Below are 26,909 nucleotides of genomic sequence, written 5' to 3'. Positions count from 1 at the left end.
GAAGGCGCGAGGCGTGACTCGCATTGCTCCGCTTTATGCTGCTGATGAGGTGTCGCTCTGATTCGGGAAAAAAGTTACAAAACGAGGCCCGATTACCTCTCTTCTATCTTTGATTGTGTTGCTCGCGTAGTTTATAACAAGCTTCGGGTCAATTTGACCCGTCTTGGGTATGTAAGGGTTAGAAAAACGATATTGAAGACACCCTTCCAACATGGTTCCTCATGAAACTGTTCCGTATAACAAATGATACGTTATTTAAATCTCAACTATCGCGTGGTTTAAACTAACTTGTGATTCAGAATTCAAGATGGAAGCTAAAATATATTATTAGTGAACAAAAACAACAAATTTATTCTAATTTCGTATTGCTAAAATGTCGCAACCGTGCCTTCTATTAAAAAAAAAAAAAAAAAATGAGAACAATTTCAATTAGCTTGAATGGTTGTGCGAAAGTTAATTACACATCAGTCATTTTTCCCCTCATAAATGTCTGTGTTAAGTTTACTCAATTTTAATCACATAATACAGATGTTTCAAAAAACATGCATAACTGTGAATAAAATAGCTGTATTTTATCTACATTTCTTAAAATTTTAGTTTTCAAACCAAACACATTAGATAAGAGAATAGTAAATTCTAATTCTCTCTCCATTCAGCAGAGGATTCAATTCGTGATTAGTTTAAAGTTTCTGACTATTTCAAGGAAAAATACTCTAAATCCTCTACAAAAATAAATTTTTTATCGGAGGGATTTGTCAATGATCAAGTGCTCATACAGCGTTAGCATTCTAAAAAGAGCTCTCTCAGCACGGGAAAACGTTACTGTTGCACCCCATAAAACGAAAGGTAAGGGGAGGATCTATAGTCTGACGTCAGGACATCCATCTACGATGGGAGGAATTCTCTCTGGCAATACTGCGAGCATTTGAACTTGCCCTTTCTTTCGGCGATGGGGGTTGTCGAGTGGAGCTTGGCTCTCGAAGAGCGAGCTGCGAACATCTCAACAGCTCTTTAGCGCGTAATTGTGGACTTAGCAGGACTCGAGAGGGAGTGAAAAGCCGAAACGGCCGTGCGAAGGTGTATCCGGGGGATAAATGGACGTATTTACGCCAAAAGGAACCATGTGCATAGGGGTTGCGTGAGACATAGTTCCTTTTAGCACAAATACGTCCAAATTGCTGACGGCGCGGCGCGAGGCGCGCTCTACCCGGCTAATTTGACATTAATGAGAGCGAGGAATCTCCTTTTCTTCTTTCTTGCGCCTTGTGCGTGTTCGCCCCCTCCCCCCTCCCGCGCGGAGCCCCGTACGTGGATGAAGATAGGTCAGAGGAAGTAGGGTGCGCGCCCCGCGCATGCCTCGCGATCAGCTGGGCAAATGCGTGACGTTGCCAAATTTCATGCTCGCGCCACTCAGCAATGCGCAAAGCAGCTACGACTTTGGCAGCGCCGCTTAGGAGATCGAGCGGAGGGTTGGGAGGGGGTATTTGGCGGGGGTTTCCTCTGTCATAAATTCGTTGACCCATTAAACTAACAAAATTTCATGCGAGCTGGAATTTGAATTGATTTTTCGTGCAGCCACCCCGGCGCGGCGTTTCTACCCCGTGAGGCTAAAGTCGCGGATATTCTACCGTTATCAAGTTTCTAGAGCAGGAAGACTTTGTTTGCCATTGTTACGGGCCGAAAAACGTCTTTGGAATTGAAAGCAATGTTTTATCTGTGAAATTTAACGCAATCATTCGTGTGCAAGCATCGCGGAAAAGCAATTCTCAACTGGACTAATGTATGATAAAAAGAACTATGTGCATAGGATCTGCGCGGAACATAGTTCCTTTTAGCATAAATACGTCCAACTGAGGTAGTAATATGCATACTGGAACAATGACCCATCAGAGACGTCCGACGTCATTGATTTGTCAAACGGGCGTATTTATGTTAAAAAGTACTATGTTACACGTAATCCCTATTCACATAGTTCCTTTTAGCATAAATACGTCCAATTTGCATTTAAAGAATGCAAATTATGCTGGATGGCTTATCGAGAGGTTGATTTCACAGATTTTCGTCATAGTTGTCGATGTTTCCGTGACGTCTGAAAAAATAGGACACACTTTTATTCTGCTGTAATCCACTCTTTATATTCTGGCTAATCGCTAGATACTCTTGTGTTTGTCTTTCTCTTTGGTTATTTTTGTCTTCTCTATCCAAAAAAAATGATTTTTATACTTCTTTATATATTTTCATCTATCACATCCTACCTCGAAAACACATTCGTTAGAAATTCACTGTACCACCGAATCAGTGACGCAGCCTTCACGAGACTTCTTGAAGTATGAACTATGAGAACTATGAATACCATAATTAAAATCGGAGACTTTTTTAAAGGTTCAAACATAGATAATGGTCCGTACCTGGGACTTTTATAGGAAAGAGCACAAAGTTCAAGGACCAACATTCTTTTAAAACTAGCAGCCATTATAATATTTATCGTCTCGGATTTAATCATTAGATGCCAATAACTTTATTCATACGCCAAGTCTCAATTCGGGTCATATTAACCCGTAAATAAATACATTGATTTTCATAGTTTTTGAAGTATTTATATGTTTTGGAGGGTAAGACATACTTTTCTTGAAATTTTTACCATTTTTTTTTAAAAAAAATGATGCTATCTCTCCCTCCTGACTCATCAGCCAATTGTAGCGCCCCTAAAAGAAACAGTCGGGTAAATTTGACCCGGCTTGGAATTTCCAAATGTAGTCGTCAAAAAAAAAATCCCCGACACGATACAACTTCCGCCAAAATACCAACTTTTGGAAGTACATCCTTTGGGGCGCTTGAGAAACCTTTAAACACTCGTTGACTTTTTAGTTTAATTTTTTTGTTTTAAAACTGATTAATGAATGAGTAATTTATTGGTGATTGATGAATGATTAATGCTTGGTTATGAATTGATCAGTGATTACATGACTATCGATTTGGACACATCGTAGCATATTTTGCAGAAACTTAACCTTAACTTTGATCAAATTTCGAAAATAAAAGATATTTCAAAGCGCGTTGATGACGGCGCTGAGATACAACTATTCGTGCTTGATGAATGTCCGTATTGCATCTGCAAAATTGAAGGCGCGATGGCTCGAGGCTTGAACTCTCCATTCTACTCGTATGCTGCCGATGAAGTGTCGCTCCAGACTTCTTTGCAGTCTCATGCAGTCTTTCTATTTTTTAATTTCTTTTCATTTTTTTCTATCAAGTTATGCGAATGGTTATTATTTTCATTTTTATGCAATTTGATACATTGGGACGTCATATTCGTTTCGCAAAGAGGGAAAATTAAAGAAATAAATAAAGTCAATATTTAGTGCTTTTGCCAAGTATTCACCATTATTTCATTCGCGCGCCAATATTTGTCATCAAAATGTTGGTCAAGAAAAAAATGTTAATATTGTATTCAATCCTTTAATCCTTACTATACAATTCCACGTTTTTCCTCGTGGGTAGCATGAATGGCATGGACACAACTTTATTGCTACGACAGAACATTTTTAATTAACACAAATTTCTATTTGTAAGTCTATGGCAAAAATTGCGTTTTCTAATCGTCATTATCCATGAGATTTCTACGAAAAACGAAGAGAGAACTGCAGTATTGTCTTCGTGCGGAGGGGTTTTTAACGGGTGACTGACAGTGGCGTGGTGTGCTTTGCGATGTATCAGTTGTTCTGCCACTTAAACCCATGGAAAAGGATCGATAAACATGGCGTTCGCAACGAACGTAATAGTAATCGAGTCTTCACCATAGCCTAAAATGGGGAAATATCGATAATCGATCATTCACGCTACGCCACTGGTGGCTGAGTTCATGGCCATGTCTGAACGCACTGCGATCGTAATCCGTTTAATCTGATCTTAATCTTTTAAACATAGCGGCTCAAGGGCGTTGGAGCGAAAGTGTGCGTACACCTTTTACACGTAATCAAATAGAACTTTAGAGATAAATAAATTAACCCTCTATGGCATGAATTAATTTTGGATCTGAGATTCTGGGGGACACTAATCTACTTTGTGGCTTTGCATAAAAAACATAAGGTATTAATTTTTTTTTTCAAAATTTTAAATTTTTGGGAAACTGCAGTTATTCAAAAAGAGGAAAAACTAATGGAAATTTACAAAATCATGCCACAAAGCAAAGATTCAATTTGTAAGATCCCAAAATATATGTTGTTACGAATTTGATGTAACGCTATGCCACAGATGGTTAAACAATACAAGTAAGCAAGATACTTTGACAATACGCAGGGTGATGTCTGTCAAAATACGGAAAAAGGTTGCCGCGCACAGGTTAATGATTTGTAAAAAACAGAGGGCTTAGCCGAAAGCACCAAACAAAAAGCGCCTATCTGCATTTAGGTATGGCAGTGTAAAATAAGGGGAAAGAACGAGGAACAAGGCTAAAATACACAAATAATACAAACCGAGTCGTTTTTACTCACAACTGAGTCGTTCTCAGTCAGAAATACAATAAAATTAAAAAAAAATAGATGAAAACCCGAGCCCTACATGGTGGTGGCCGGGATTCGAGAAAAAGAGAGAGAGAGAGAAAAAAATATTGCGTTTCCGACTAAAAATGACTCAGTTGTGAGTCGAAACGTCTCGGTTTTTATTAATTATGTATTTTAGCCTTGTTTCCCGTTTTCCCACCTTGTTTTTCCACTGTTATCATTGTCTCGGGCTGCTCTTAAAAAATTGTATCCATTTTGGTATGGAAGTATGAGTCGTAAGCGTGCACTGTTGCCGAGTGGGTCAAAATTGCGACGAGTCGATGGTCTTTTTTGCCGGAGGCCGAGGGCAAACTCGGGCGCGAGCGAGAATGACGATCTGAAATCGCGGCGTAAGCGCGCATAACGAGGCCGTCGATGCAAATTTCAAGATGGTCATAGTTTTGACAGCACCTGGGCCTAAGAAAACAGTGAAAACTGTAAGATATGCAAAGCGGCTCGGGAGTGGAGGATAGTAACTGAAATAATATCGTATTTTTATATTTTCTGGTTAGATCCAGATATTCGGGAGGAAACCGCGGCTGCGGCGCTCGGCGCGGATCACGTGAGCGGGACATGCGTTCTCGGCCCGGGCCGGGGGTTGCGTGTTCCTCGCGTTGAAGGGGCCGCCTCCCGCTCTGTAGTTGGCTACCTGTGTTTGGGTGAGCACCTCGCCACCAGTGCTTTAAAATCGCTCATTTTTCACCTTTTAAGTTTTCCGCGGTTTTGCGGCCCTCTACCTCCGTTCTTCGTTCCTCGTTTTTCACCCCCCGAAAAATCTCCGACTTCCATTTTTGTGATAGTGCGCCGTTCTGATTTCCCACACGGATTTTGTGTTCCGTTTTCCGTTCGTTTTGTGAATTCCTCCGAGCGCATATTGTTAAGTGACTTGTATTCGACATTATCGTTATCCGTTTGTAACTTTGGATTCATATTAAAAGGATTAACTCTTCGCTCCAACGCAGCACCGGTGAGTAGTCTTATTCCGTATCCTTGCCCAGCTCTACCCATCAAAAGTTACCTTCTAAAAGAAAAGGAATCGCTGCTCTTGCAATGTTTTTAGTGAATTCCGGGTTCTACCTACCTTTCTAATCGTAGCTATAATACTCATTTAAAGCTATGACAAACAGCTCGGTTTCGACGAAAATGCTTCGGTTCTGATAGCAACGTTGTCGCGACAATGTTGTACATTGTTGTTACCCGGAACGCAATAATTGTTCCATTGAAATTAACAATGCAATCATGGCTAAAAAACAGATTAGACCTGGATTCATTCTAGCATTATGAGAGCAACAATTTTTTCTCTCCGATCTCACTTCCTAACTCGGTTGCCTCTCTCGCCACATTTAATTTACAACCCTGTCAATTTCAAATTAGGAATTCTGTTTAAAATAGCTAGGATCTTAAGTTCTTAAGCAAAATGCACTAAATCCGTTATGAATTGTTAAAGTTCACTTTTCCTCGAACTGATGAACTATCATTGAATTCCGGTATCATGGTTTCTTTAAAACCGAAGCCAACTGCCCGTGCTCTGCCTTTATGTATGGATTGGTGACAACAAACTTGTTTTTGCACCTAATATTACAATCGAAAGTAAATTCCATTTTCGATCCATTATTTCCGGTCTGAGAACTGATCGGAAAGAATACTCCAGCATGGTCAGATTTCGATGGAATTTTCAAGTAAATTCTTTCGGGCGAACACCCTTGAACCTTATTTGATTCCGAATTCAGCGCGTTAAGGTGATTTAAAGATCGTTTGTTGAGAGGTAACCTCAACTAGGTATTTCTGGATGTTTTTCTGGGGAAAAAAGAAACTCCATGACTAGTTTCAACATTGAATTTTTATCAAAAACTTCTCGTGGTGGTGTGTCCCTTAAAAGGAAAAATAAACAAGGAAATTCCTACTCTTCGACGGGCAATTTAAGATGTTCTTTGCTTTTGGAAGTGACCCATCACTCTCCAGGCATAAACGTATTCTTACTACTCATTTTCAAAATCTATTAGAATCAGTGGTGTGAGCCTTGCAGAACATTGAACTGCCGGCTTCATTTTTTCACTTGATTCAAAATACCTATAGCTTTAAATTATTCTTACCTCTATGGAAGCCAAAAGTCACATGGCGCCAGGTCAGGATTATAGGCTAGGTGAGAAATCACAGAAATTCCTCTTTACTCTTTAAACTTCCAAGTAAAAATTGATGCTTGAAGCCAAGTGATACCTCATGAAACACTAATGGGTTAAAAACTTCAATTCACACCTCTCTGATATGCTGCCAGAGTGTTACTAGCACCTTACAGTAAATGAGCTGTTAATACGGGGCTTAAATTCCGAAAGACTAACACTAATTTTGAGTCTTGGTTTCAAAGTTTCTTTTTTTTTCTCAGAAGTGTTTTGCAGTGTTTAAGGGCTCCTCATTAATAAACGATCATTTTAAACCGTATCTCACGAAATTCTTGAGCAAATTAACTATGCGACGCGACGGCTTAGCTAATAAGTTACTATTCAAGGCTGAACATGTTGTAATTGAGGGGTTAGAGGACAAGACGCATTAGTACAGTTTTTGAAAAAATTGAGATTTTAATATTTTCGAGTAAACCTAGTCTTAATTCATGTTCTGTAAAAAGTTTGCTTTTAATTCCCAATTTTTAAGATTAAAAAAGTCGGTTTGAACTTTCTTTCCACCGTAGGAGTTCATGTCTTTTTGAAACTTCAAACATATTTCTCGAATTAGTTAAAAACTGCACTTATGCGCTTTGTCCTCCCAGCCCCTCAATTCACCATATAGTCTTTCACACATGAATCACACACTGTACTTCAAAGGAGCCTGTGTAGTCTTTCCGTGGAGATTTTAATTTCATGGTAGATTTTCAACCCGTACTTTCATTCAAAGTATTTTAGCTGTATCCGCTTGGTTGGTCCTTGCCAAATAAGTTTTCGGACTATGTGAGTAGTTAGATTTAGGCAAAATCATGCACACTTGTCGCAGTATGTTCATCTGTGAGAAACGTCATGATGATCGATTCCAAAGGAATGCAATCGTTTATTTTCAATTATGAGTGCAATATTCAACCTTCCCTTTGCAGCTAAGAGTAAAGATGCGTGAAAAGTATTCGCATCCTGAAGTATTGGAGTCTAAAGCGAGGACACTATCCATGAATTCGAAAGGCAAAAGTGCTTAGTGCTTACCCTACCTAACCATCCTCCAATATAGAAAATTTCCATTTAAGGACCCACGTTCTTTCTGAAAGTTATTTTTCTATACCATTCTGTCTACAGACAGATGCCTAAAGTCTATGGTGAAAATTGCACTGATGACGACGAATCACCAATTCCGATCATTAAAGATGCTAATTTTATTTCTTCATTGAAGAAACGATATTCTGTCACACAATGGGTCCATTATTTTCTCCCACTTAAAACCCTGGGCAGGAGGTCAATTTACGACAAGCTTGTGTCTGTGTGAGACTCTTCGCATCATTATCGATCAGTTGAAATAACACGGAATCCAAACAAAACAATAGCAATACAAATTCATAGTGATTAGTCTAATGAAAAACAAAAAACACAGGATAAAGGATTAAGGAGTCCAATACATTAACCTCTTAAGTGCATGTTTTGTATTTTTAAGACAATCGAAAACAGGGATACAATTTTTTACGAAAAGGTTTCCATCATGTTTCACGAATAGTTCATAAAGGTAATCCTGTATGCTTTCACTCCCGATTTTATAATAATACATAATAATAAAAGAATTGTAAGTATATTATCATAATAAAGTACCATAAAGATGCCAAAAATGGCCTTAACTGGATTCTTTCAAATCTTTCACTTCACAGGACTGTTCACTCTGGACCCTTCAATTTCAGATGATATGTCCACCCATTTCACCTCAAGAAGTTTATTGCATACGGTTTTCTTTAAAGCATAACAATGTATTATAAAAAACAAAGAAATCGCCACTAATGCGGTCAAACCGTATGATTCAGCTAGATCCCCTTTAAAATATGGGTGGAATCAAGAAGTAATAATTTTGATTTCAAAGAAATTCAAGAAAATTTCAAGGTGTAAAAATAACGATCTGAAAGACAGCTTTATTTGTAAAAATAAAATTGAAAGATTAGAGTTATAACAACACGTAGTTTGACAGCAAATTGGATGCGATGAGCAAAGCGGAATCGCACAATTTCCGCAAGAGGCGGAGTTTGGCAGACTTGTTAATTCGTTTTTAGAACTATTCATTTTACTCAATGTTATTCAATTTGGACTTCGTCCCTTTCTAGGAATTAATCCCTCTCTCCGGGGATTTGGAAAGGTTTGAACATTTCACTTGAATTTAGCTGTTTATTATCCAATGAAGATGAAAGCTCCGCCTTATGGTGCATATCAAATAAGAACAATTTTACATTAAAATAAAATTCCTTTACCAAAAAGACACAATAAAACCCTCCGAGTACAAAATGTTTAAATTTCGTGAGTGAAATTCGTCTTTTTGGGGATTAATACGTCTCTCTTTCAAACACTCTCCTCGAGCAGATCTCTTCTATTTCCCTCACTCTAAAACAGATTTCCGCTGAGTTGAATAGTTTGAAAGGGAAACCGGTCATTTTTGGAAATCCGGAATAAATGCAAGCGCACGTTTTCGATTTGCAAGCTTTTTTGAGTCCTTTGGGACGATAAGGAACTGAAAAAAAATTATATCTGAAGTAAAATACTGTTGTCTACGAATTTTTTTATTGAGATTTGGCGCTAAAACCAGTAGTTTGGGCTAAAATAAAAATTTGCAAAGAAAACGGGAACATTTTGGGAATTTTTCGAGCATTCGAGGGATCACGGGGCAATGATTTTGCAACTCTTAGCAACCGTCTCATAATCGGGTTTTATTTATTTTCTTGCGTTCATCAACACAGAAAAAATTAAATTGCTGATTTATCAATTGAATTGCTAAAAAAAAAAGCGTCCACAGTGTTTCAACGTAGATTTTACAACAAAAATGCAACTTAAACCACTATTGTAAGCTAATTCAACCACGGGGGTGGTTGAGGTAGCATTTTTTTTGGTTGTAAAATCCACATTGAAACATTGCTGTCACTTTTTTTTAGCATGTTGTAGCATACTGCACAATTTTTCAAGACTTTATCGGCCTTTCCTTGCAATTGCCTTCGGGCTACCCCCTAATATTTCACATCCAGTAAAAGAAGAAACCCTCTCAGTTCAAAAACAAGTGTATTCCGTTGCACGTAGAGGTTAGAATGTAACATTGAAAGTGTATCGAAACTCGTCGATGGGAGTCTCGCGGTCAATTTCCACTTCAGTTTTTTAATGTTTTCAAAGTGCTTTGCCGAGGAAAACTGCTCCGTGCTCCGAATTCTACTCGGCGGTTTCATTTAAGCGCATATCCAAATGAATGAGGTTTATGTTTAGCTTGACTCGATGCTATTTAAAGTCTGCACCAGTGCCAATGTTAACTTGTGTTTCTATTCAATTTTACGCCGGTCTCAGGGCGGTCTGGGCCAACAAGATCCGGAGAGTCGCTGGCAGCCGTGTGCGCTCGCCGGTGATTCAAAGTCGCTGAAATAAGTGCAGCGTTTGGCCCTTAAACTTCACGTATATAACACTTATGTCTTGTGTTTATAGTGAAACTTGGCCAGAATATTTGCAGCACTAATAGTTTCACTCTTAGTCCAATTAATGTGCTGTGTTTGCTGTCAAGGGAATCAAATGTTTGACCGGGTCTCGCATTTTGGGAGAGTGGGACAAGTGGGACATGGCGGCGAGTGCATTACTTTCGTTCATTTACTGTATTAATCAACACTGAAAACAAATATGGTAGATTTTACCATATTCTGACACAGTGATACGAGTATGGCAATAAACACCAGACTTTATGGTGACATTTACAATAAAATGGTGACTACCGCCAGAGTTCCGATAAATACTACTGTAATTCTGTTATTTTCACTAAATAACATCACTCTGTAGAAAATCGAGTAGACCTGTAGTAGATGTTACTATACTTTCTTTTCAGTAAAGCCTTCTAACATAAATCCCATGTGACCCAAGTAGCAACCATGATTTAAAAGAAATTAAACAAACATTTTCTTTAGCTAAAAATGAATACGGTCAAACTGTAGAAAAATTGGGGGGGGGGGGGGGGCGTATAAAATCATTTACGGAACGATTAAGGGGCTTGGAGGACAAGGCGCATAAAGTGCAGTATTTGCTATTTTGAGAAACACTTGTTTGGAGTTTCGATATTATATGGATCCTTATGGCGGAAAGAAAGTGCAAACTGACTTTTTGATGCTTAAAAATTGTAATTTGGGCGTGAATTTTACACAGAATATGCATTAAGACTAGCTTTACTAGAAATCATTGCTATCTCAATTTTTTTCAAAAACTGCACTTATGCGCTATTTCCTCCAAGCCCTTGATTATCGTATTTGTAACCTCGTGCTGGGGAGTTTTTGGAAATGCATCGCGGTAAAGAATGAAAATGAAAAATAGCATATGCTGCAGTTTCATGAGGAAATACTCAAAGAATTTCTTATTAATCCAACATTCTGGTCCTCGCAATGAGAGATGAGCACGGCCTAGGATGGAGGAAGTGCAAAATGCAGTTTTAAACAGTATTGAAAAATTCAACCCTACATTTACTTTGGAGAGTGGGGTGTGTCGTCCACTTGATGTCGGACTTTCTAAAACGTCGGAAAAAATCAGGTCACTATCTCCGTCCACACGCAGTACCAATTTATCAAGCTTTCGGTTCAATCCTTGTATTTGGTTCCTATAATTTCTGAATCGATATGCTAATTTTCGTGTCATTCTATGTGTTTTGGGGAATTGTCTGGGGGGTTTCCTGTTATAAATGGTCAGAAACAGGGATTTTATTTGTCACCAACATTATTTAAAACATATCTTAAGTATGTGGTAATAGAATGGAAGGAAAAATGTTCTGAAATGGGTTTCTCCTCGGGTGATTTTGATACTCACTTCCCTATGTTCTTTGCTGACGACCAAGTGGTGATTGCACAAGATCAAGATGAAGCCGAGTAGGTACATGATGCGCAAGATGGTATAGGAGTATCGGAAGTGAGGTTAGAAAGTCAGGATATCCAAATCCGAGAAACTGACTCTGGTCAGTAGCGTGGCGTGCTTTGCGAAATATCGATTGATCTGTCATTTAAACCTATGGAAAAGGATCGATAAACAGGGTGTTCGCAACGAACACCTCAATAAGCGATTCTTTACCATAGCTTTTAATGGAGAAAAATCGATAATCGATCATTCACGCCCGTCGCTGACTCTGGTACGTGATCAACAAAGCACTGAGTTGGAGGATGGGCAGCCCGCAGCAGATTAAAGGCTGCACGAACTATAAGTGCTTGGGGGTGCGGTTGACCCAGGATGGAGAGACGGATCCAGCTATCAAGGAAAAAAACAGCCTAGGGAGGGAGGTTATAGCGCTGGTAAATGGAATCCTCCGGGGCTCTCGGCTCCCCAAAAAAAAAACAAGAGGAGGATTTTCAACGTTGTAGTCAAAAGTATTCTTACAAATGGGTGTGAAGTTTAGCAGCTGAAGACACGGACACAGGGTATGCTTATCTAGTGGAAGTCAGCCTTGTGCAGGTCCGTGCGGCGGAAGGCTAGGTCCGTGCAAGTCCCCGTCACCTCGTGCAGCCATCTGCGAAGGATGGGATTCCCGAAATTATGCCTTTGTTTCGCTTCCCTCTGCACGGGCTCACGGGAGGTGACGGGGACTTGCACGGACCTAGCCCTCCGCCGCACGGACCTGCACAAGGCTGACTTCCACTAGGGAACGGACATGGATATCTGGAGGGAGTCGGCAGGAATTTCTAGGAGAGATCGGGTCCGTAATGATCCATATCATCAGAAATACGTCTATATGTTGAGTTACTTTCTAATCTTGCCATCTCTTTTAGCGACCACAATTTGATTTGAACTTTTCGACGGCGTAAGTCCGCAATCACATAACTCGTTTGCGGTGTCTGAAAATCTCTGCCTCTATGTTATTTTTTTAAAGGTGAACAAATTGACATCATTCCTTGAAGTTTATACAGAATTGTCTTCGCACAGAGATGAAAAATCACGGTAGTTTTAAAGAATTGCTGTCGAGTAGTTTTCCGTTTTTAAAAAAAAGTATGACAGGAAGGCCTGCGATGTCGCAAACCGAGTTACGTGCTTGCAGACTTGCACCGTCGATATTTCTCCTCAAAGGAACTATAGGCAAATGAATTAAATTGAAATAACTTATGTGCACGCAACTGTGTAGCATTTACTTTGGATGTAAATAGCTCTACTAAGCATAGGTGCGTCCCTCTGCTGAAAATGTGTCCTTAATCTTAACAAAAATCCTGGGCCGGGCAAATCAGGGTCTAACGACATAATGAACGATGACTGAATTAGAGGCGAATGAAAGAGGGCTTCAAATCCCAATTTCATAAATCCCTCGCGAGGAAGGTGCAGAAGTGCGCGGACGGAGAGCAGTGGCGTGGCGTGAATTGCGATGTATCGATTGTTCTGCCATTTAAACCTATGGTAAAGAATCGATTATTAAGGTGTTCGCTGCGAACACCCTGTTTATCGATCCTTTTCCATAGGTTTAAATGGCATAACAATCGATATATCGTAATTCACGCCACGCCACTGGATTTGAGGCTTTGTCGCGCGCGGCGGGAGCGATGAAACCCAAAACTCGGTGATAAATTACCATTTTGAGTCCGAAGATCAGAATGGCGGATGGATCATTCCCCGGGTGGAAGTTGGAGCTTTCATCGAGGGTGCAGGGACGGCGAGTTCCGGGATAAGCACTGCTCTCGATTTGTGCACAATAACACGATAAGCTTAGATAAGGGAGGCGGGAGGGGGGTAGCGGGGCGCCGGTCTGGAGGGGGGGGGGGGGGGTTGAACGAGCTAAACGGGAAACTGGAGCCCAGGAATTGGGGATCGATACAGAGCCGGCTCCTCTCTTCAGCATTTGAATCGGTCGATGTTGAGGAAACGTAACACGTCCATTCGATGATGAGCCGCGAGCCGCGTAAGGGTGCATGCGTTCGAGGGCTCGTCAGACAACGGACATACGCGGTTCCAGCATCCACCGATTCGTTTGTTCTAGCCCATTCCTAGCCGCCATTCACGGTAAAGTTTGGACTCCGTCGGAGGAATATTTTCCTTCGTCTTCTTCCCTTTACCGTCTCGTCTCGGTGCTTTTTCTTCTGACAACCCATTAACCTCACCCCCGCCCCCCCGGGCATCGCGTCCCCCTTCCGCTGCGCCCACCTACGCAGATATCCACCTCCCACGCGTAATTTGATCATCCACAATTATGCTCGAGTTAAACTGTAATTCGGAGCCTTTCACACTGCGGATGGGGGGGGGGGGGGAATCTGCGCAATCGATATTAATCAACTTGAGCTGTGCCTGTCAAACAAAAGTTTTCCCGCCTTCGCCGACGGTGAAGATCTTATTTTTTTTCGATTATTCGATAAACTTTTGCCGATATTTCGATTATTTTTCGATGCCAATGCACACGTTTGGATTCGTCGTGGCCGGAGAGGTTGAATAGACGGATTAAAGCAAGACAATCAAAACTAGACCAATAATTTTGAAAAAGACTCTGTTGAAAATGTTACAATGCGTGAAAACTTTGGCAAATCATAGAGCAAATATGCCACAATAAATGCCAGATCGTAGTTAACTGAGTGCGTTCGAGGCTTTAGTAAAGGATAAACTTAGCCATGGTGTCTTTCTCGGTCCTTTTTTGGATATGAATCTTACATTCATTTTCGACAAGGCGCAGTTTTCTACATATAGCAGAGGAAGCGTTCTCTCCAGCTCTGAAAACATGAAAGGGAGGGCGAAACATGGGTAGAGGATGAGATGGAAGTATTTATGCTAAAAGGAATTATGCGCGTAGGATTTGCGCGGAACATTTCCTCTTAGCAGAAACATGTCCAAATGAATGAATTGCAGCAAGTTATGAGTTGATGAGCCATTAACGAAAACGGAACATTACTTTTATGATATCGAAGTTAAAATAATGAGTGCATGGCTCATGCGGTGAGTGAATCATGACGGACAAGGTGGCGAAGTATGAGTGACAGGGTACGATGAGCAAAGTTTGGCCGCAGTGTCTATTTGACACGAGAATCGTAGAAACCGAATTATCATAAAAACGACGACTTCAGGCCGGGGGGGGGGGGTTATATGACGAAAATCACTGTCATGCACAAACAGATCTGCCTCTGAACTTTTTTTTTGTGAGAGTGTTTGTGTGTCTCTTGGTTTTTTACTCGCTTGCTGTTTAGTTTTCTTGACTACTCTGTAAATATTGGCTTGCTTTATTTTTCTAAAAATCTCCATAATCTCTTGACGAGAGAGTAAAGTCGCGAAAAGACATCGCAAATATAGTGGTTTAAAATTTAAGATAAAAACATTGATAAAACTCTCTTCCGTTTCCTTACCTGTGTTTAAAATTCAATGCACGCCTTAACAACACGCCTTGCTTCGATTCTTCCAGATTTTTTCTTTTTTTCAATTTATCATAAACAAGTTCAAAAATACGGAAGTCAGATTTTAATGGTAATATTTTTCTCATTTTATCGGTCTGTTAGAGCCTAAAAGTTAAATTTTATTTGTATTGCGTTCTACAAGGAGCCAAGAGCATTCCGATATCGCTAAGATTGTGCAATTTTTTTGCCTTGCAAATAGAAACTGGAGCAAGTTTTATCTTTATCTCTGGTTTTTTGGCTTTTATTCTTAGGTTTTACCTTCACTCCTAATAAACTAAAAATGCAGACGAAAACTACCGTTGTAAATTTAAAGTTCTTCATGATTTCATGTTTCATTGCAGAGGATGTAAGTTGCTTAATCCTAGCAACATTTGAATGCGCTTGGTTCCTTTTTGCAAAATGCAATCTATTTGATTTTGTTACATCCTATCCTTCATTAATTCCTACGACTAGACATCCATGAAAGTTTAAACCCTGGTAAAAATTGGCGATAAGAGCTGCGTTTCGAAATACCATAGGAATTCTTATAGCCGGCTAAAGAAGGCTACAGAAAATCATATAGCTGGCTGTAGAATGCGGAGAGAATCATACGGCCGGGCTATACGAAGCTATACAAAATTATGCAGCCGGGCTATAGTTCCAATCGCCGGGCTTTACACTTTATCGCCTGGCCTGGCTGTTGCTTTTTCGCCATCGATTATAAAAGACTATAAGAAATTGTGTAGAGATTCGTATGGTTTGGAAATCATTAAGTTTGATACGGAACCACCTGAATATTTACAAAACACACATTATATTTTCCTTTAGTACATATTTTTTTTCATCAATTAAAATGAGAATAATCCATACAGGATGTGCAAGCATTTCAAAATCATGAGTTGAATAACGCTGACTCCGCCAGATTAAATATTAGAGCCTAACACAAAGCGGAGCGGCGACGCACTGGCGCCTACAAACCTAACAGGGATACTTCACGCATTGCGCAACGCGTGAAGTATCCCTGTTAGGTTTGTAGGCGCCAATGCGTGTTTCGCGCTGGCTGCCCGCTTGCCACGGCGCTTGAAGCAACTATTTCACACCAGAGGTATTGCACAGCATCATACGAAACTGAAGGCGCTCTAATATATTAGTAATGGCAGGCATCCATCAAAAGTACGGAGCTTTCCTCGCAAAATAAATCAAGATACTACGGCCCAAGAAGAGAGCAGTATTCCAAAAACTCACTAAGTCCTAGCATACGTAATTAGCAACGTTTAGCATACACTTTATCGCCTGGCTGTTGCTTAATCGCCATCGGCTATAAAAGGCTATAAGAAATTGTGTAGCCGGCTATAGAAACTATTGGAAATCTTACAGCCGGCTGTAGGTCTATGGTATTTTGGAACACAGATTCTACTGCCAATTTTTACCAGGGAATATATTCTTCCGACACTCTTCATCCGAAGTGCATTCGATTGCTCTCTCCAAAGCGACTAGGCAACGTGCTATGTAATTTCATTACATATCAACAACAGGTGCAAGAAAAAGCGTGCGAGCAGATAAGCTTATTAGCAGGGAGCTAAGTTTGTTGAAAACAAGTTTCCCTGATATTCGATCAGCTTTCACTTTTACCCTTTCATGCCAACCGCTCCTTGCGGCACTCCGCAATTGAGTGATGCATTCAAGAAACCCCTATTAAAATAACGTGAGAAACCTTGAAAGAAATTGAAGGATTACAGCAATTTTCAGTAAAGCAGGTTAGGATTTATTCTGATTTTTACGGTATTATTTTTCTTCTACTTTAAAAGAATTGCTTTCAAATATATTTAAGTTAAAGTTCAAATACTGCACTTATGAGTGGCATAAAATCGCGATCCTTTTCTCGGAATTTTATTTATTATTTTATTAGTAAATGAATTTTAAATACTAGCACATGTTTATGGTTAAAAAAATTCTTATAGAGAGAATCCTGTACACATCTTGCCCTCAGGCATTCTATACTCCCAAAAAAGCATGAATTAAATGCCCGAAATAATGAAGGAGTTGTATGCGTGCCTCTTCATTTCTTGCTCATTCTAACTAGTTCGCCTTCAATTACCTGATAGGCAATATAAGTACCTTTGTAGCAGCAATGATTGGTTTCAAAAAAGGGGCAGCTTTCGTGCAATTTCAGGTGTGTTTGTGCCTACTTTCGCAGGTCGCCTACATTTTCTGATTATGCAACTTGAGAAAACCGGAACCAGCAACATTTATTTACATCAATTTTGCCACGTTCATTTACTTCAGGGTAGTGACCTCTTGCATTGGGTTCAATTAGTTCTTGTGCGCAGGCCGCAGGTTTTGGCATTTTCCCGTGCTTGCGTGAAGTTGACTCTTTGTACAATGAAGTTCTATACACTCGAGCAAGTAAAAGTTCACTGGTTGAAGTTTTTGCGCCAAACGATAAACCTGCCTTTTTATGTGACACGCGTTTTCTACTTCTCACTTATATTTATATACTCCTTACACTCTGTCTGTTGAATGTTATTTGAAACTTTGATCGTTTTAAAGTTTTCCACAAAATTGAACCTTTTGCCGCCGAAATTTGCATTGTAGGTGTCTCTTATTGGTTTGACGTACGAAAAATGCTATAAATTGAAATTTCCTTGGAGGACATTATTTTTTGGGTGGGACCAGATTCTAATTGTGAAAGGTAAGAAAACGAGAGACGAATAAAAAATTGAATCGTATTCGCGTGGAAATTTACGATTAAACGAGGGCCTTGTGAGATGAACACAAGGTCGAGCAATTTCTTAGGCAGGCCAGGTATACGGTCGAGGAGAATTCAAAGAGGGTATTTTTACTTTCGTTGAAATTACTCACGATTCTCAGCGCTCCGATGCTATGTTTGATCTACGGATTGCGTGCTCATCGTTTCAAGAAAGAAATAGGTTAATTTTAGATTTTACTCGCACAGCCTTACTCTTATCTTCGCAATCTATTGATTCGAGTCTCGACGCATGCCTCAAGCACTAGACATATTCAAATTAGGTTTCTTACAAATTTTTAGATGTTGTGTGAGCGCTAATTAATGGTTGCACTTCGAATCACTCCTAAACCCCGATTTAGGTCACAAAAATGGACTTTTCGACATGATGGAAGTTGAGACGCTATAGTGCATGTTTTCAATCTAAAATTTCAGGTAAAACATGCACCTGGAATTCGGCCCTTTGCCGAAGAAACATGTTCAACGGAAGCATATTTTGAATGAGAACGAAACTGCCGTTTTTTTTGGAGAGAGAAAAGTAGAGAGATGCAGCAGTTTCTTTGCGTGCATTTTTGAAATGGCCCCTATTGTTAATTTTGATCAAATTGATTCCAAATTTTCACTGTGCTCCGTCTTAAGAATCAATAATCACATCCTTCTTCTCGTACAGTCTCACCTTTTATTTTTTTTTTTTTTTTTTTTTTTTTTTTTACCACTTCAAATACCACACAAGTGGTAATCCTTGCGCTTCCAGTTAGAGCCCCTCCCCCCCCCCCCCGTTCCTGCCATGTACCAGCCCAAGGCAATCGTTGTTTGAGACCATCAAACTCGGGTCGCCTAGCCGGGAATCGAACCCGGAACCTCCTGATTGTAGAGCCAGCGCTACAACCGCTACACCACAGGAGGCCGACAAGATCACTAAGGAGGCTTAAGGAGGTTGATCACTTTGAGATCACCTAATAGAAAATCCTGCTGCGATATATTGCACAAATTACAGACTTTTTACGGAGAGTGCGCCAATTTTACAACGAATCGGAAGCACCTCCCTACCTTTCAGGAAACTTAATCTGGTGTATTCTGAGGAAAGTATATTCTTTAGGTCAATAGGAATTCCTGTCAAATATACTGCAACAGGAATTTCTCGTTGAAGCAGGAAGAAATATCCTTGATTTAAACATTTGTATTAATTCAGAGAGACGCCTGAGAGGCTGCCGAAACATTAATTCTTGTCGCGGAGCGGAACATTTATTAGGAACGTTTTACTCAATATACAATGGGTTGATTTCGGACGTTGGGGTATCAACTTGGGTTAAAATTATGTTACCCTTCAATTTTAATAAATTCAATCGAACAACCGAATGGGTACTTAAATAGATTTATGAAGCATAAGGCCTTTCCTTTATTTCCAAAGGCCTAGGGGGACCGCGGGCCTTCGGAAATTTGAAATTTTGATCCTCACGCGTCAATCCAAGACGAAATCTCCCAGTGCCTAAATTTTTGTGACATAAAATAAGCAAGAAAAAATCCTAGGACATGGGGTCTGCAACATCGTGTAAAATACACATTTTTCCAGTTTCTTTAACTTGCATCACATGTCTTTTAAAGTAGGATTTCATGGCTACGTCTTATGTAATATGACCAAGGACTGCTTTGTGACCCTCTTACAAAGAGGCAACAATACCATTTCGATGAATATTGCTTTGACATTCAAAGAAGTGCAGAAACAAAAATCTCGGCGTTCCGTTTTTTGCATTCTGTGCAGAAATATGAATCGACCGTAATGGAATATATTCCTTTGAAAGAACTGGAAGGAAATGATTAAAAAGCAATTTGAGAAAATACTACTTTCATCATATTTTTCCCGGTGGTGAAATAGAAAATGTCACCAGAGGAAATAAAATAACTCCAATAATATCTGAAGAGAGGAAGACTGCCGGTCCGAACGGGAGGGAGAAAGTAATAATTCTTTGAGAAAAAGGCTTCATCCGTGAATAAGGAATTTTCTCAAAGAACTCGTAACCTAATTTTAGAGATAGGGAATATACGTCCACGCCTGTACGTTATAGTACGTCCACTGGAGATCCTCAACTTGTTTGAATGAATTCAGATTGTAATTTTTCTCAATTCATGCCGTCCTTTAAAATTTTATATTTTCTTGAACCCTATTTTAAAATGTAATTTTTAAGGCAAAATGTCAATTACGCGCCATTTTATGCTGACAGTCATCAACTGATTTTTTTCTAGAGCTGGATAAATACTGTTTACGTACAACTCATCATCTTGCCATTTATTGTTAAATGTTATTTTTGTAACTATCTATAGCGTTTATTATCGTCGTAACTGTTAACTGTTAATTCCCCAAAAGTTTACTGATTCGCTGAAACATTTCTGGTTTTAGCTGTAGAAATATTAATGGAGCCTTCTATTATCTAGGCATTAAAGATATATTGAAGTATATTTTTCACCTATTTTCATACTTCCTTTTAGTCATCTAAAATGGCACATTCAATTGACATAAGAAAATTTGAAGCTACCTCTCAATTCTATTTTCAGTAAACAAAGTTAATACTTCGGTAAAATGTAAAATCTAACCACTCATCATCCCTTAGATAGACTTTATGAGACACAGCGTAACGAAATCACAACAAAAATATCAATCACCACATGAAGTTCACAAAAATTAATTGCATTTCGAATGAATCGATAAATTTCATACAGTAAATTTGCAATTAAATGTATCAATAAATCAAGTGAGTTACGTATTCAACATTTCTTAGTCCAAAAATGCTGAGAATAATTGTTTATTTTTATAGTGATTAATCCTGATGATACAGTTTTTTGCTGTGTGAATTCTTGGTATAATATTACAAACCGCTGAAACAGCGGGCGTTTATGACGTTTCAGAGCACTTAAAGTCGATAAGAAACGTAAAATCTTACAGATGCTCTTGTTTCCTGCATTTCAATTATCGTGCAACATTTGTTCCATATATGAGTTTGACCAAAACGGTTTCGTCTTGAATAACAGAAACAGGCGCACGGAACCAGGGCGAGGTTTTGATCGATCGGTGTCCAACTCTCCTATGGCTCCTGATACGCAGCTCTGTTGTCGTTATTCCTTTCATAAGGGGAGCGATGACGGAGCTAGAAAAATATGAGTCAAAACGCACACCCCTAGACAGGTGAAGCATAAAAGTTCCTCATTACATCAATGGCTCAAACTCGAAGAACGCGCCTCTGCAGTCCGTGTTTGTCGATGGTGCATGTCATGAAATTGATTTTAATCAGGAAACAAGTCAATTTTATTTGCCTAAGATTGTTACAGAACTTTCCAAGGAAATAGGAAAAATCACAGAACCTTCAATGGCATTATACATATAGAACTAGGGGCCCGTGGCGGCTGCGCGGCCGCCAACCATTGAAAAAAAAACACACGTAAAATAGCAGATCAAACATGTTCAAGTTATTCAAGAGCTCAATGAATTCAAGAGGCGACGGGTGCATGCGAAAGAAAGCGTTTTTATCTCTGATTGCAACTTTATGCACCTCTTTTTATGTTTTATTTTTGATCATCGTTTTTAAAAAGCTACAAACAGTTTTTCTGAAGAGTTTCCTCGCAGTTTCCTGAATCATCCCAAATAAAAGCATCGAGGATTTCGACGCGATATTTTCGTTCGTTCTGTTTTCTTTCTATTAGACCAAAATTAATTTTTCGCGGATGAAGTTTCAGAATCGCTGCATCGTTTAAACATCGTCCGAGTTTCTGAATCGTTGCAATTAAGATACATATTTACCCTTTAATTGTGGCAAAACCGGGCAGGGACCGTCAAAAGAGAGACGCGTGGTCCTAGTTTTTAGCGTTGCGCAAGCCAGGGATGGGAGCGCGGTCGAGTGTGTGCTGATACCCGTAGTCGAATAGTCATCGCAAATAACTCTCGCATTGCGTTTGGTGCAATGCGAGAAGTATTCATGCAGTCATGTAGGCGCTAACATGCGCATGGAGCCGACCGTACTATTTGGCGCAATGCATGAAGTATTCCAGCAGTCTTGCAGGCGCTGATATGAGTTTGTCGCCGATCGCACCGTGTTAATATCAGGCGCGATTATTCGAACTCGCGTTAGGATAATCGCGGCATCGAACATTGGGGTTTAAAAGGCCCATGTTGTGTTTCGACGCCGTATGAGCATTCCAGCGTTGCCTCGTTTCTCCCAATAAAATATGTTTTCTGAAAAAAGTTACGCAAGTTCTGTCGTGTTCGCTTTTTTAGATTGAATGGACTAATGAACAAGGTACGCATTTAATCACTCTGATACATGATTCTTCACCAGAATTTCACGCAAAACACGATTCGCGCAACGAAAACTACTGAAATCAACTTCTAGCTAAGATACTAACATTCTTATTGTCCATTAATTTGATTACTCCCCTACAGAATGGAGTTGTTGCGTGTGTGAGGAATTTGTGATTTGATCATTGATTCTCACGTAAAAATTCGCAAAAAATACGACGGTGCCACTGGTTTTCTCTAAAATCAACTCCCTATTTCAAAAAAAAGTTCTCAAGTTGAGGTCAAAATGGAGGGGATATCCCACGCTATCCTGAGAGTCCACGTCTACATCAAGACAAACTCTCCATGCAAAGATAGGGGGCAAATACATTGACAGGGCTGCCACTTTATTTGGTGACTCCAAAACTGAAAACCCGAAAACCCTGGCAATGTATTTGCACCCTATTGTCTTGATGTAGACGTGGACTCTCAGGATAGCGTGGGATATCCCCTCCATTTTGCTCCTCGTGTTGGTTTCCCTCCGGTTTATTTCCGTGAGTATTTTGCACATCGATTGATACAAATGTCGGTTCGTCATACCGATTAACAATCAATGAGGTATACGAGATTAGATCCATACTGTACAGATAGTTGAACTTCTCCCTTCATGCTATGGTAAAGGGCTTAATAACCTGTTGAGGGTGACCCCGTGGCGTGGAAGGCTGGCCCCTGCAGCATGCAATGAAGTTGAGCCGCATTTACTTATTCATAAACCTCGAATCACGACACAGTCTTTATAATAGGCTTCGCAACTTAAGCACACTTCACGGGAGACAGCCCGCCATGCTTTTTAATATTTGATAAACTCGACCAGTGAGCAACGTGGGCGGAATAAATTGCTCTCGACATTTGTTAACGCGAATTATATGAGTTTCAATTAACTTTTAACAACACTCCAACACTGGTTTACACCATCGATTGTCGGCTCATCTTACCGTTTGTCTGAGAGTGGCCGTGGTGTTTTTCTCCCGCAAGGGAGCGTTATACTTTGTAACTCTGCACCCTCTCAAAGGACGATGAGGGAGGAGTGTTGTCTTTGTTAACACCCCGGAGCGTTACCGGGAAAACACCCAGACTGTCGGCTGCGCTATGCTGCAATGCAATGATGATGCGAAAACTGCATTTTGCATCCGTGAAATATTGTTGAAATAATAGCCATTTGACAAGCAGGTATAAGTTACTGCCAGTTTTTTGTCTCCCTCTCTGTTTTTTCCCACTTTTTTTATCTTGAATTAAATATTGGCAAAGAGCCAGAAGCAACCCTTACCTTACACAAAAAGAAGATCTTGCTGGTTTCTAACCCCAGGAGATGACTCTCAATTATTTTGGATTTAATTATATTGAATCATGATGATGTTCATATTTATATTTGTATGAATACCTATTACAGAATACAGATATTATTTCTTAACTAAATATTAGATCTAACCATCGCCCACTATCGTTCCTGTCATTTCTGAAATTTGTATAGATACAAATTTTTAAGAGCAGCCCGAGACAATTGTAACAGTAGAAAAACAAGAGGAAAAACGGAAAACAAGGCTAAAATACACAATTAATAAAAACCGAGACGTTTCGACTCATAACTAAGTTATTGTATTTCCGACCGAAAAAATACACAATTAAGAAAAAAAGAGACGTTTTGACTCAAAACTGAGTCATTGTATTTCCGACTAAGGATGACTCAGTTTTGAGTCGAAACGTCTCGGTTTTTATTAACTGTGTGTTATAGCTTTGTTTCCCGTTTTCCCCATTTGTTTTTCTACTGAAATTTGTATCCGAGTTTTAAAATATATGGTACCCCTCCTTGAATAAGTTCAATTTGGAGGGCTTTGGGTTCCTACCTATAAATCCCAATATCGATTGAATGCTGAATTATATCATTCAATCGAACGCATTAAAATGCCGGACGGCAAGTGAGACTATAAAGCAGAAGAGCCAAGTGTATAAAAAGTACTGGCTATGCATTGATTGTCGGTGACAATGCCCTGGCACACAGCGTTGGAATGTGAAATGGTGAAGGTTGATTTTAATGACTGAGTGCATAGCTTGACCTATCGGAACCGAATGCGTCGACGCGAATCCCAGCGACATAATATTTTGTGACTATTTCACTACTTTTGTGTTTGTCGTTACGATGTGACAACGTACGTTGAGAGAGGAGAGGGAGATCATGGTTTCATCAATTTTGAGGCTAGAGAAGACAGGAAAAACTGAAAGAAAAAAAAAATACATGAGTTAAAGGGATTTTGAAAGATAACGTTTGAAAGTGTAGAACTTATCAATTTGATCTCCGTATTCGAACAAAAAATGACAAAAAAGAGCTGGTACGCAAAATGTTGCATGCCATTCTGCACGTTTGAGCAGAGTTTTTAATGTTTTTAATAATGATAATACTACTACCGAAGTCACGGTGTCCAACTAAAGAAAAAAAAATGTCCGCAAAATATAAACGTACAAAAGATATTAATCCGTCAATTGTACATTTTTCTTTGCAACTACCTTCAAATTATAATTTTTACAGCTCCCTCTCCTCCCTTTCCATCGGACAGGACACGATTTGTGGAAACAAATGTTCATTGGAGTGGAGGGTAACTCACTTTCTGGTGTTCGTTTCAAATTGAAATATTTTCTTTGAAAGCAATGACCCTTTGAAGAATATACTTAGACACATTAGCGATATTTATCTCTCTCGCTCTTCTCCTTCTTCTTCTTCTTCTCTTCTTCTTCTTCTTCTTCTTCTTCTTCTTCTTCTTCAACCCTTTAGAGTGATCACTCCCAGTGTAATCAAGACCCTTGAGGGGCTCGGAGGATAAGGCGAATTTAAGTACAGTTTTTGCTATTTCGAGAAATATGTGTTTGAAGTTTCGCAATCACATGGATCCTTAGGGCGGAAAGATAGTTCAAACTCACTTTTTGATACTTCAGAATTTGAATTTGGAAGCGAATTTTTCACAGAATACGCATTAAGACTAGTTTAACTTGAAATCATCAATACCTCGATTTTTTCAAAAACTGCACTTATGCGCCTTGTCCTCCAAGGCCCTCACTACTTGATGTTCAAAACGTGCCCAAAAACTTTGTTCGAGAGTAAAAATGTTTCGAAAGCTACTCGTTTGTCTGTGGTGACTTTTTGGTGAGTAATCCGAATCAAACTTAGGTTACCTTCGAAGATAATCGGTATTCGTGGCTATACGCAAATGTGCGAGATGCCCAAACGTTATTGATTTTAAATGAGATTGTACTAAAGACGCCAGCCTCGCTTTCCTGTTACATAATTTGTCCATTTTAAAACCTGAAGCAGCTTGTGACTTTTTATTTTTTTATTTTTTTTTTATTTTATTTTTTAAGTATGCATACAGAACTGGAGCGGACGAGGGGGGGGGGGGCGGCTGCACAATGCACACATTGCACATTTTGGCACGCGTTCGAGGTTCGCGAGCCCGAGCGATCGCTCAAACATAGACCATCAATAAAACCCCGTGTGTATCGTAAATTGGATTTGAAGAGAGAGGAGAGGAAGAGGAGAGGCAGAGACTACTTTTAAAAATGTCGCTCATTTTTCATTCCTTCTTCTCCCATTGACCTAAGTAGGGCAGAGGAACGGGACCGTTCGTATCGGATCCTACCGGTCGGGGAAGGTAATTTTTATCGGAATTTGACAAATTGGGTGACAAACGTATGAAAATGGAAAGAAATCACGCTATGACCTCACGACAGCGTATCGCATAAGTTTCAATCAACGGTCCTCTAAATTCACACGAAAGGGTGAGTTTGACGACGCCCGCGCTGCCGTGCTCAGGAAGAACGCCGTATGAACCTTCAGGCGTTGCCACATTTCCTTTCATAAAACGCAAATTTTCTGATAAACTTGTATGAATATTTTCTTCCCGATTTTTTTAGGTAATTTTGTTCGCAATTTCACCTGAAAATTCTGAAAATTTAAAGGAAAAGTATTCATAACTTTCCTCAAAAATAAACATTTTATCAAAGTAAATCTGGCAACTCTTGAATGTTCATACGGTGTACTTACTTAGCATACGGCAGCGCTATGCTGTGGCATATTCGAAACTTGCGTGATTTATTCTCATTATTAATTTTTAAGAGATCTCCAGGTGTGCCATTCTAAATATGTTGAGCAGGCCAACTTGATTTTGTCCAAACATACAACTCTAAGCATTCTGCTCACATCAAAGGAGTATTACATTGATATCAGTGGAAAAATTCTACTCACACCAGTATATTTTCATTTAATTGCTTAAAATGCTGTTCATGATCAAGGGACAGCTTCTTACTATGCAAATAAGGATGCACAGTGTTGTAATCTTGAAGTTTTTTGATACAGTGATTAGTTTTTGAGATACCAGACACTGAAATTTCAACGTCTGCCTGTTTTGATCAGTAGTAAGGAGTGAATGATCGATTATTGATATTTCCTCATTTGAAGCTGCGATAATAATCGATTATTAAGGTATTCGTTACATATCCCTGTTCATAGATCCTTTCCCACGGGTTTAAATGACAGATCAATCGATATATCGCAAAGCACGCTACGCCACCGGTTTTGATAACTGAAATGTTTGATGGGCAGCAAAGAGTGGAAATTGGCTTTTCAAATTCAAACATTTAAAAATACTCGGGAGAGCTGATTCGATTATGAGAATAAAATGGCTTAATACGCAAGACTGATGAAGAAAATGTATGTAAAAAAATAAATCAATGAAGCAATTAAAATAATCGTGACATGAATGCATTTGAAAACAACGAACCAAGTTAACGAAAAAGGGA

General features: G+C 39.5%; 1 protein-coding gene across 1 annotated transcript in view; it reads left to right on the top strand.

The window, feature by feature from the left end:
• Window positions 1-4,780: 4,780 nt before the first annotated feature.
• LOC109036610 (sodium/potassium-transporting ATPase subunit alpha) overlaps window positions 4,781-26,909 on the top strand; it is a 53,970-nt gene continuing 31,841 nt past the window's right edge. Inside the window, exon 1 of the mRNA XM_019050945.2 lies at window positions 4,781-5,508. The gene's annotated coding sequence lies outside the window, so the exon portion shown is untranslated. The remainder of the gene's footprint in view (window positions 5,509-26,909) is intronic.

This window comes from Bemisia tabaci, chromosome 5 (assembly GCF_918797505.1).
Source record: "Bemisia tabaci chromosome 5, PGI_BMITA_v3".
Classification (NCBI taxonomy): Eukaryota; Metazoa; Arthropoda; class Insecta; order Hemiptera; family Aleyrodidae; genus Bemisia; species Bemisia tabaci.
The sequence above is the reverse complement of the archived record's forward strand: the minus strand, read 5'-3'. Positions and strand labels throughout refer to the sequence as shown.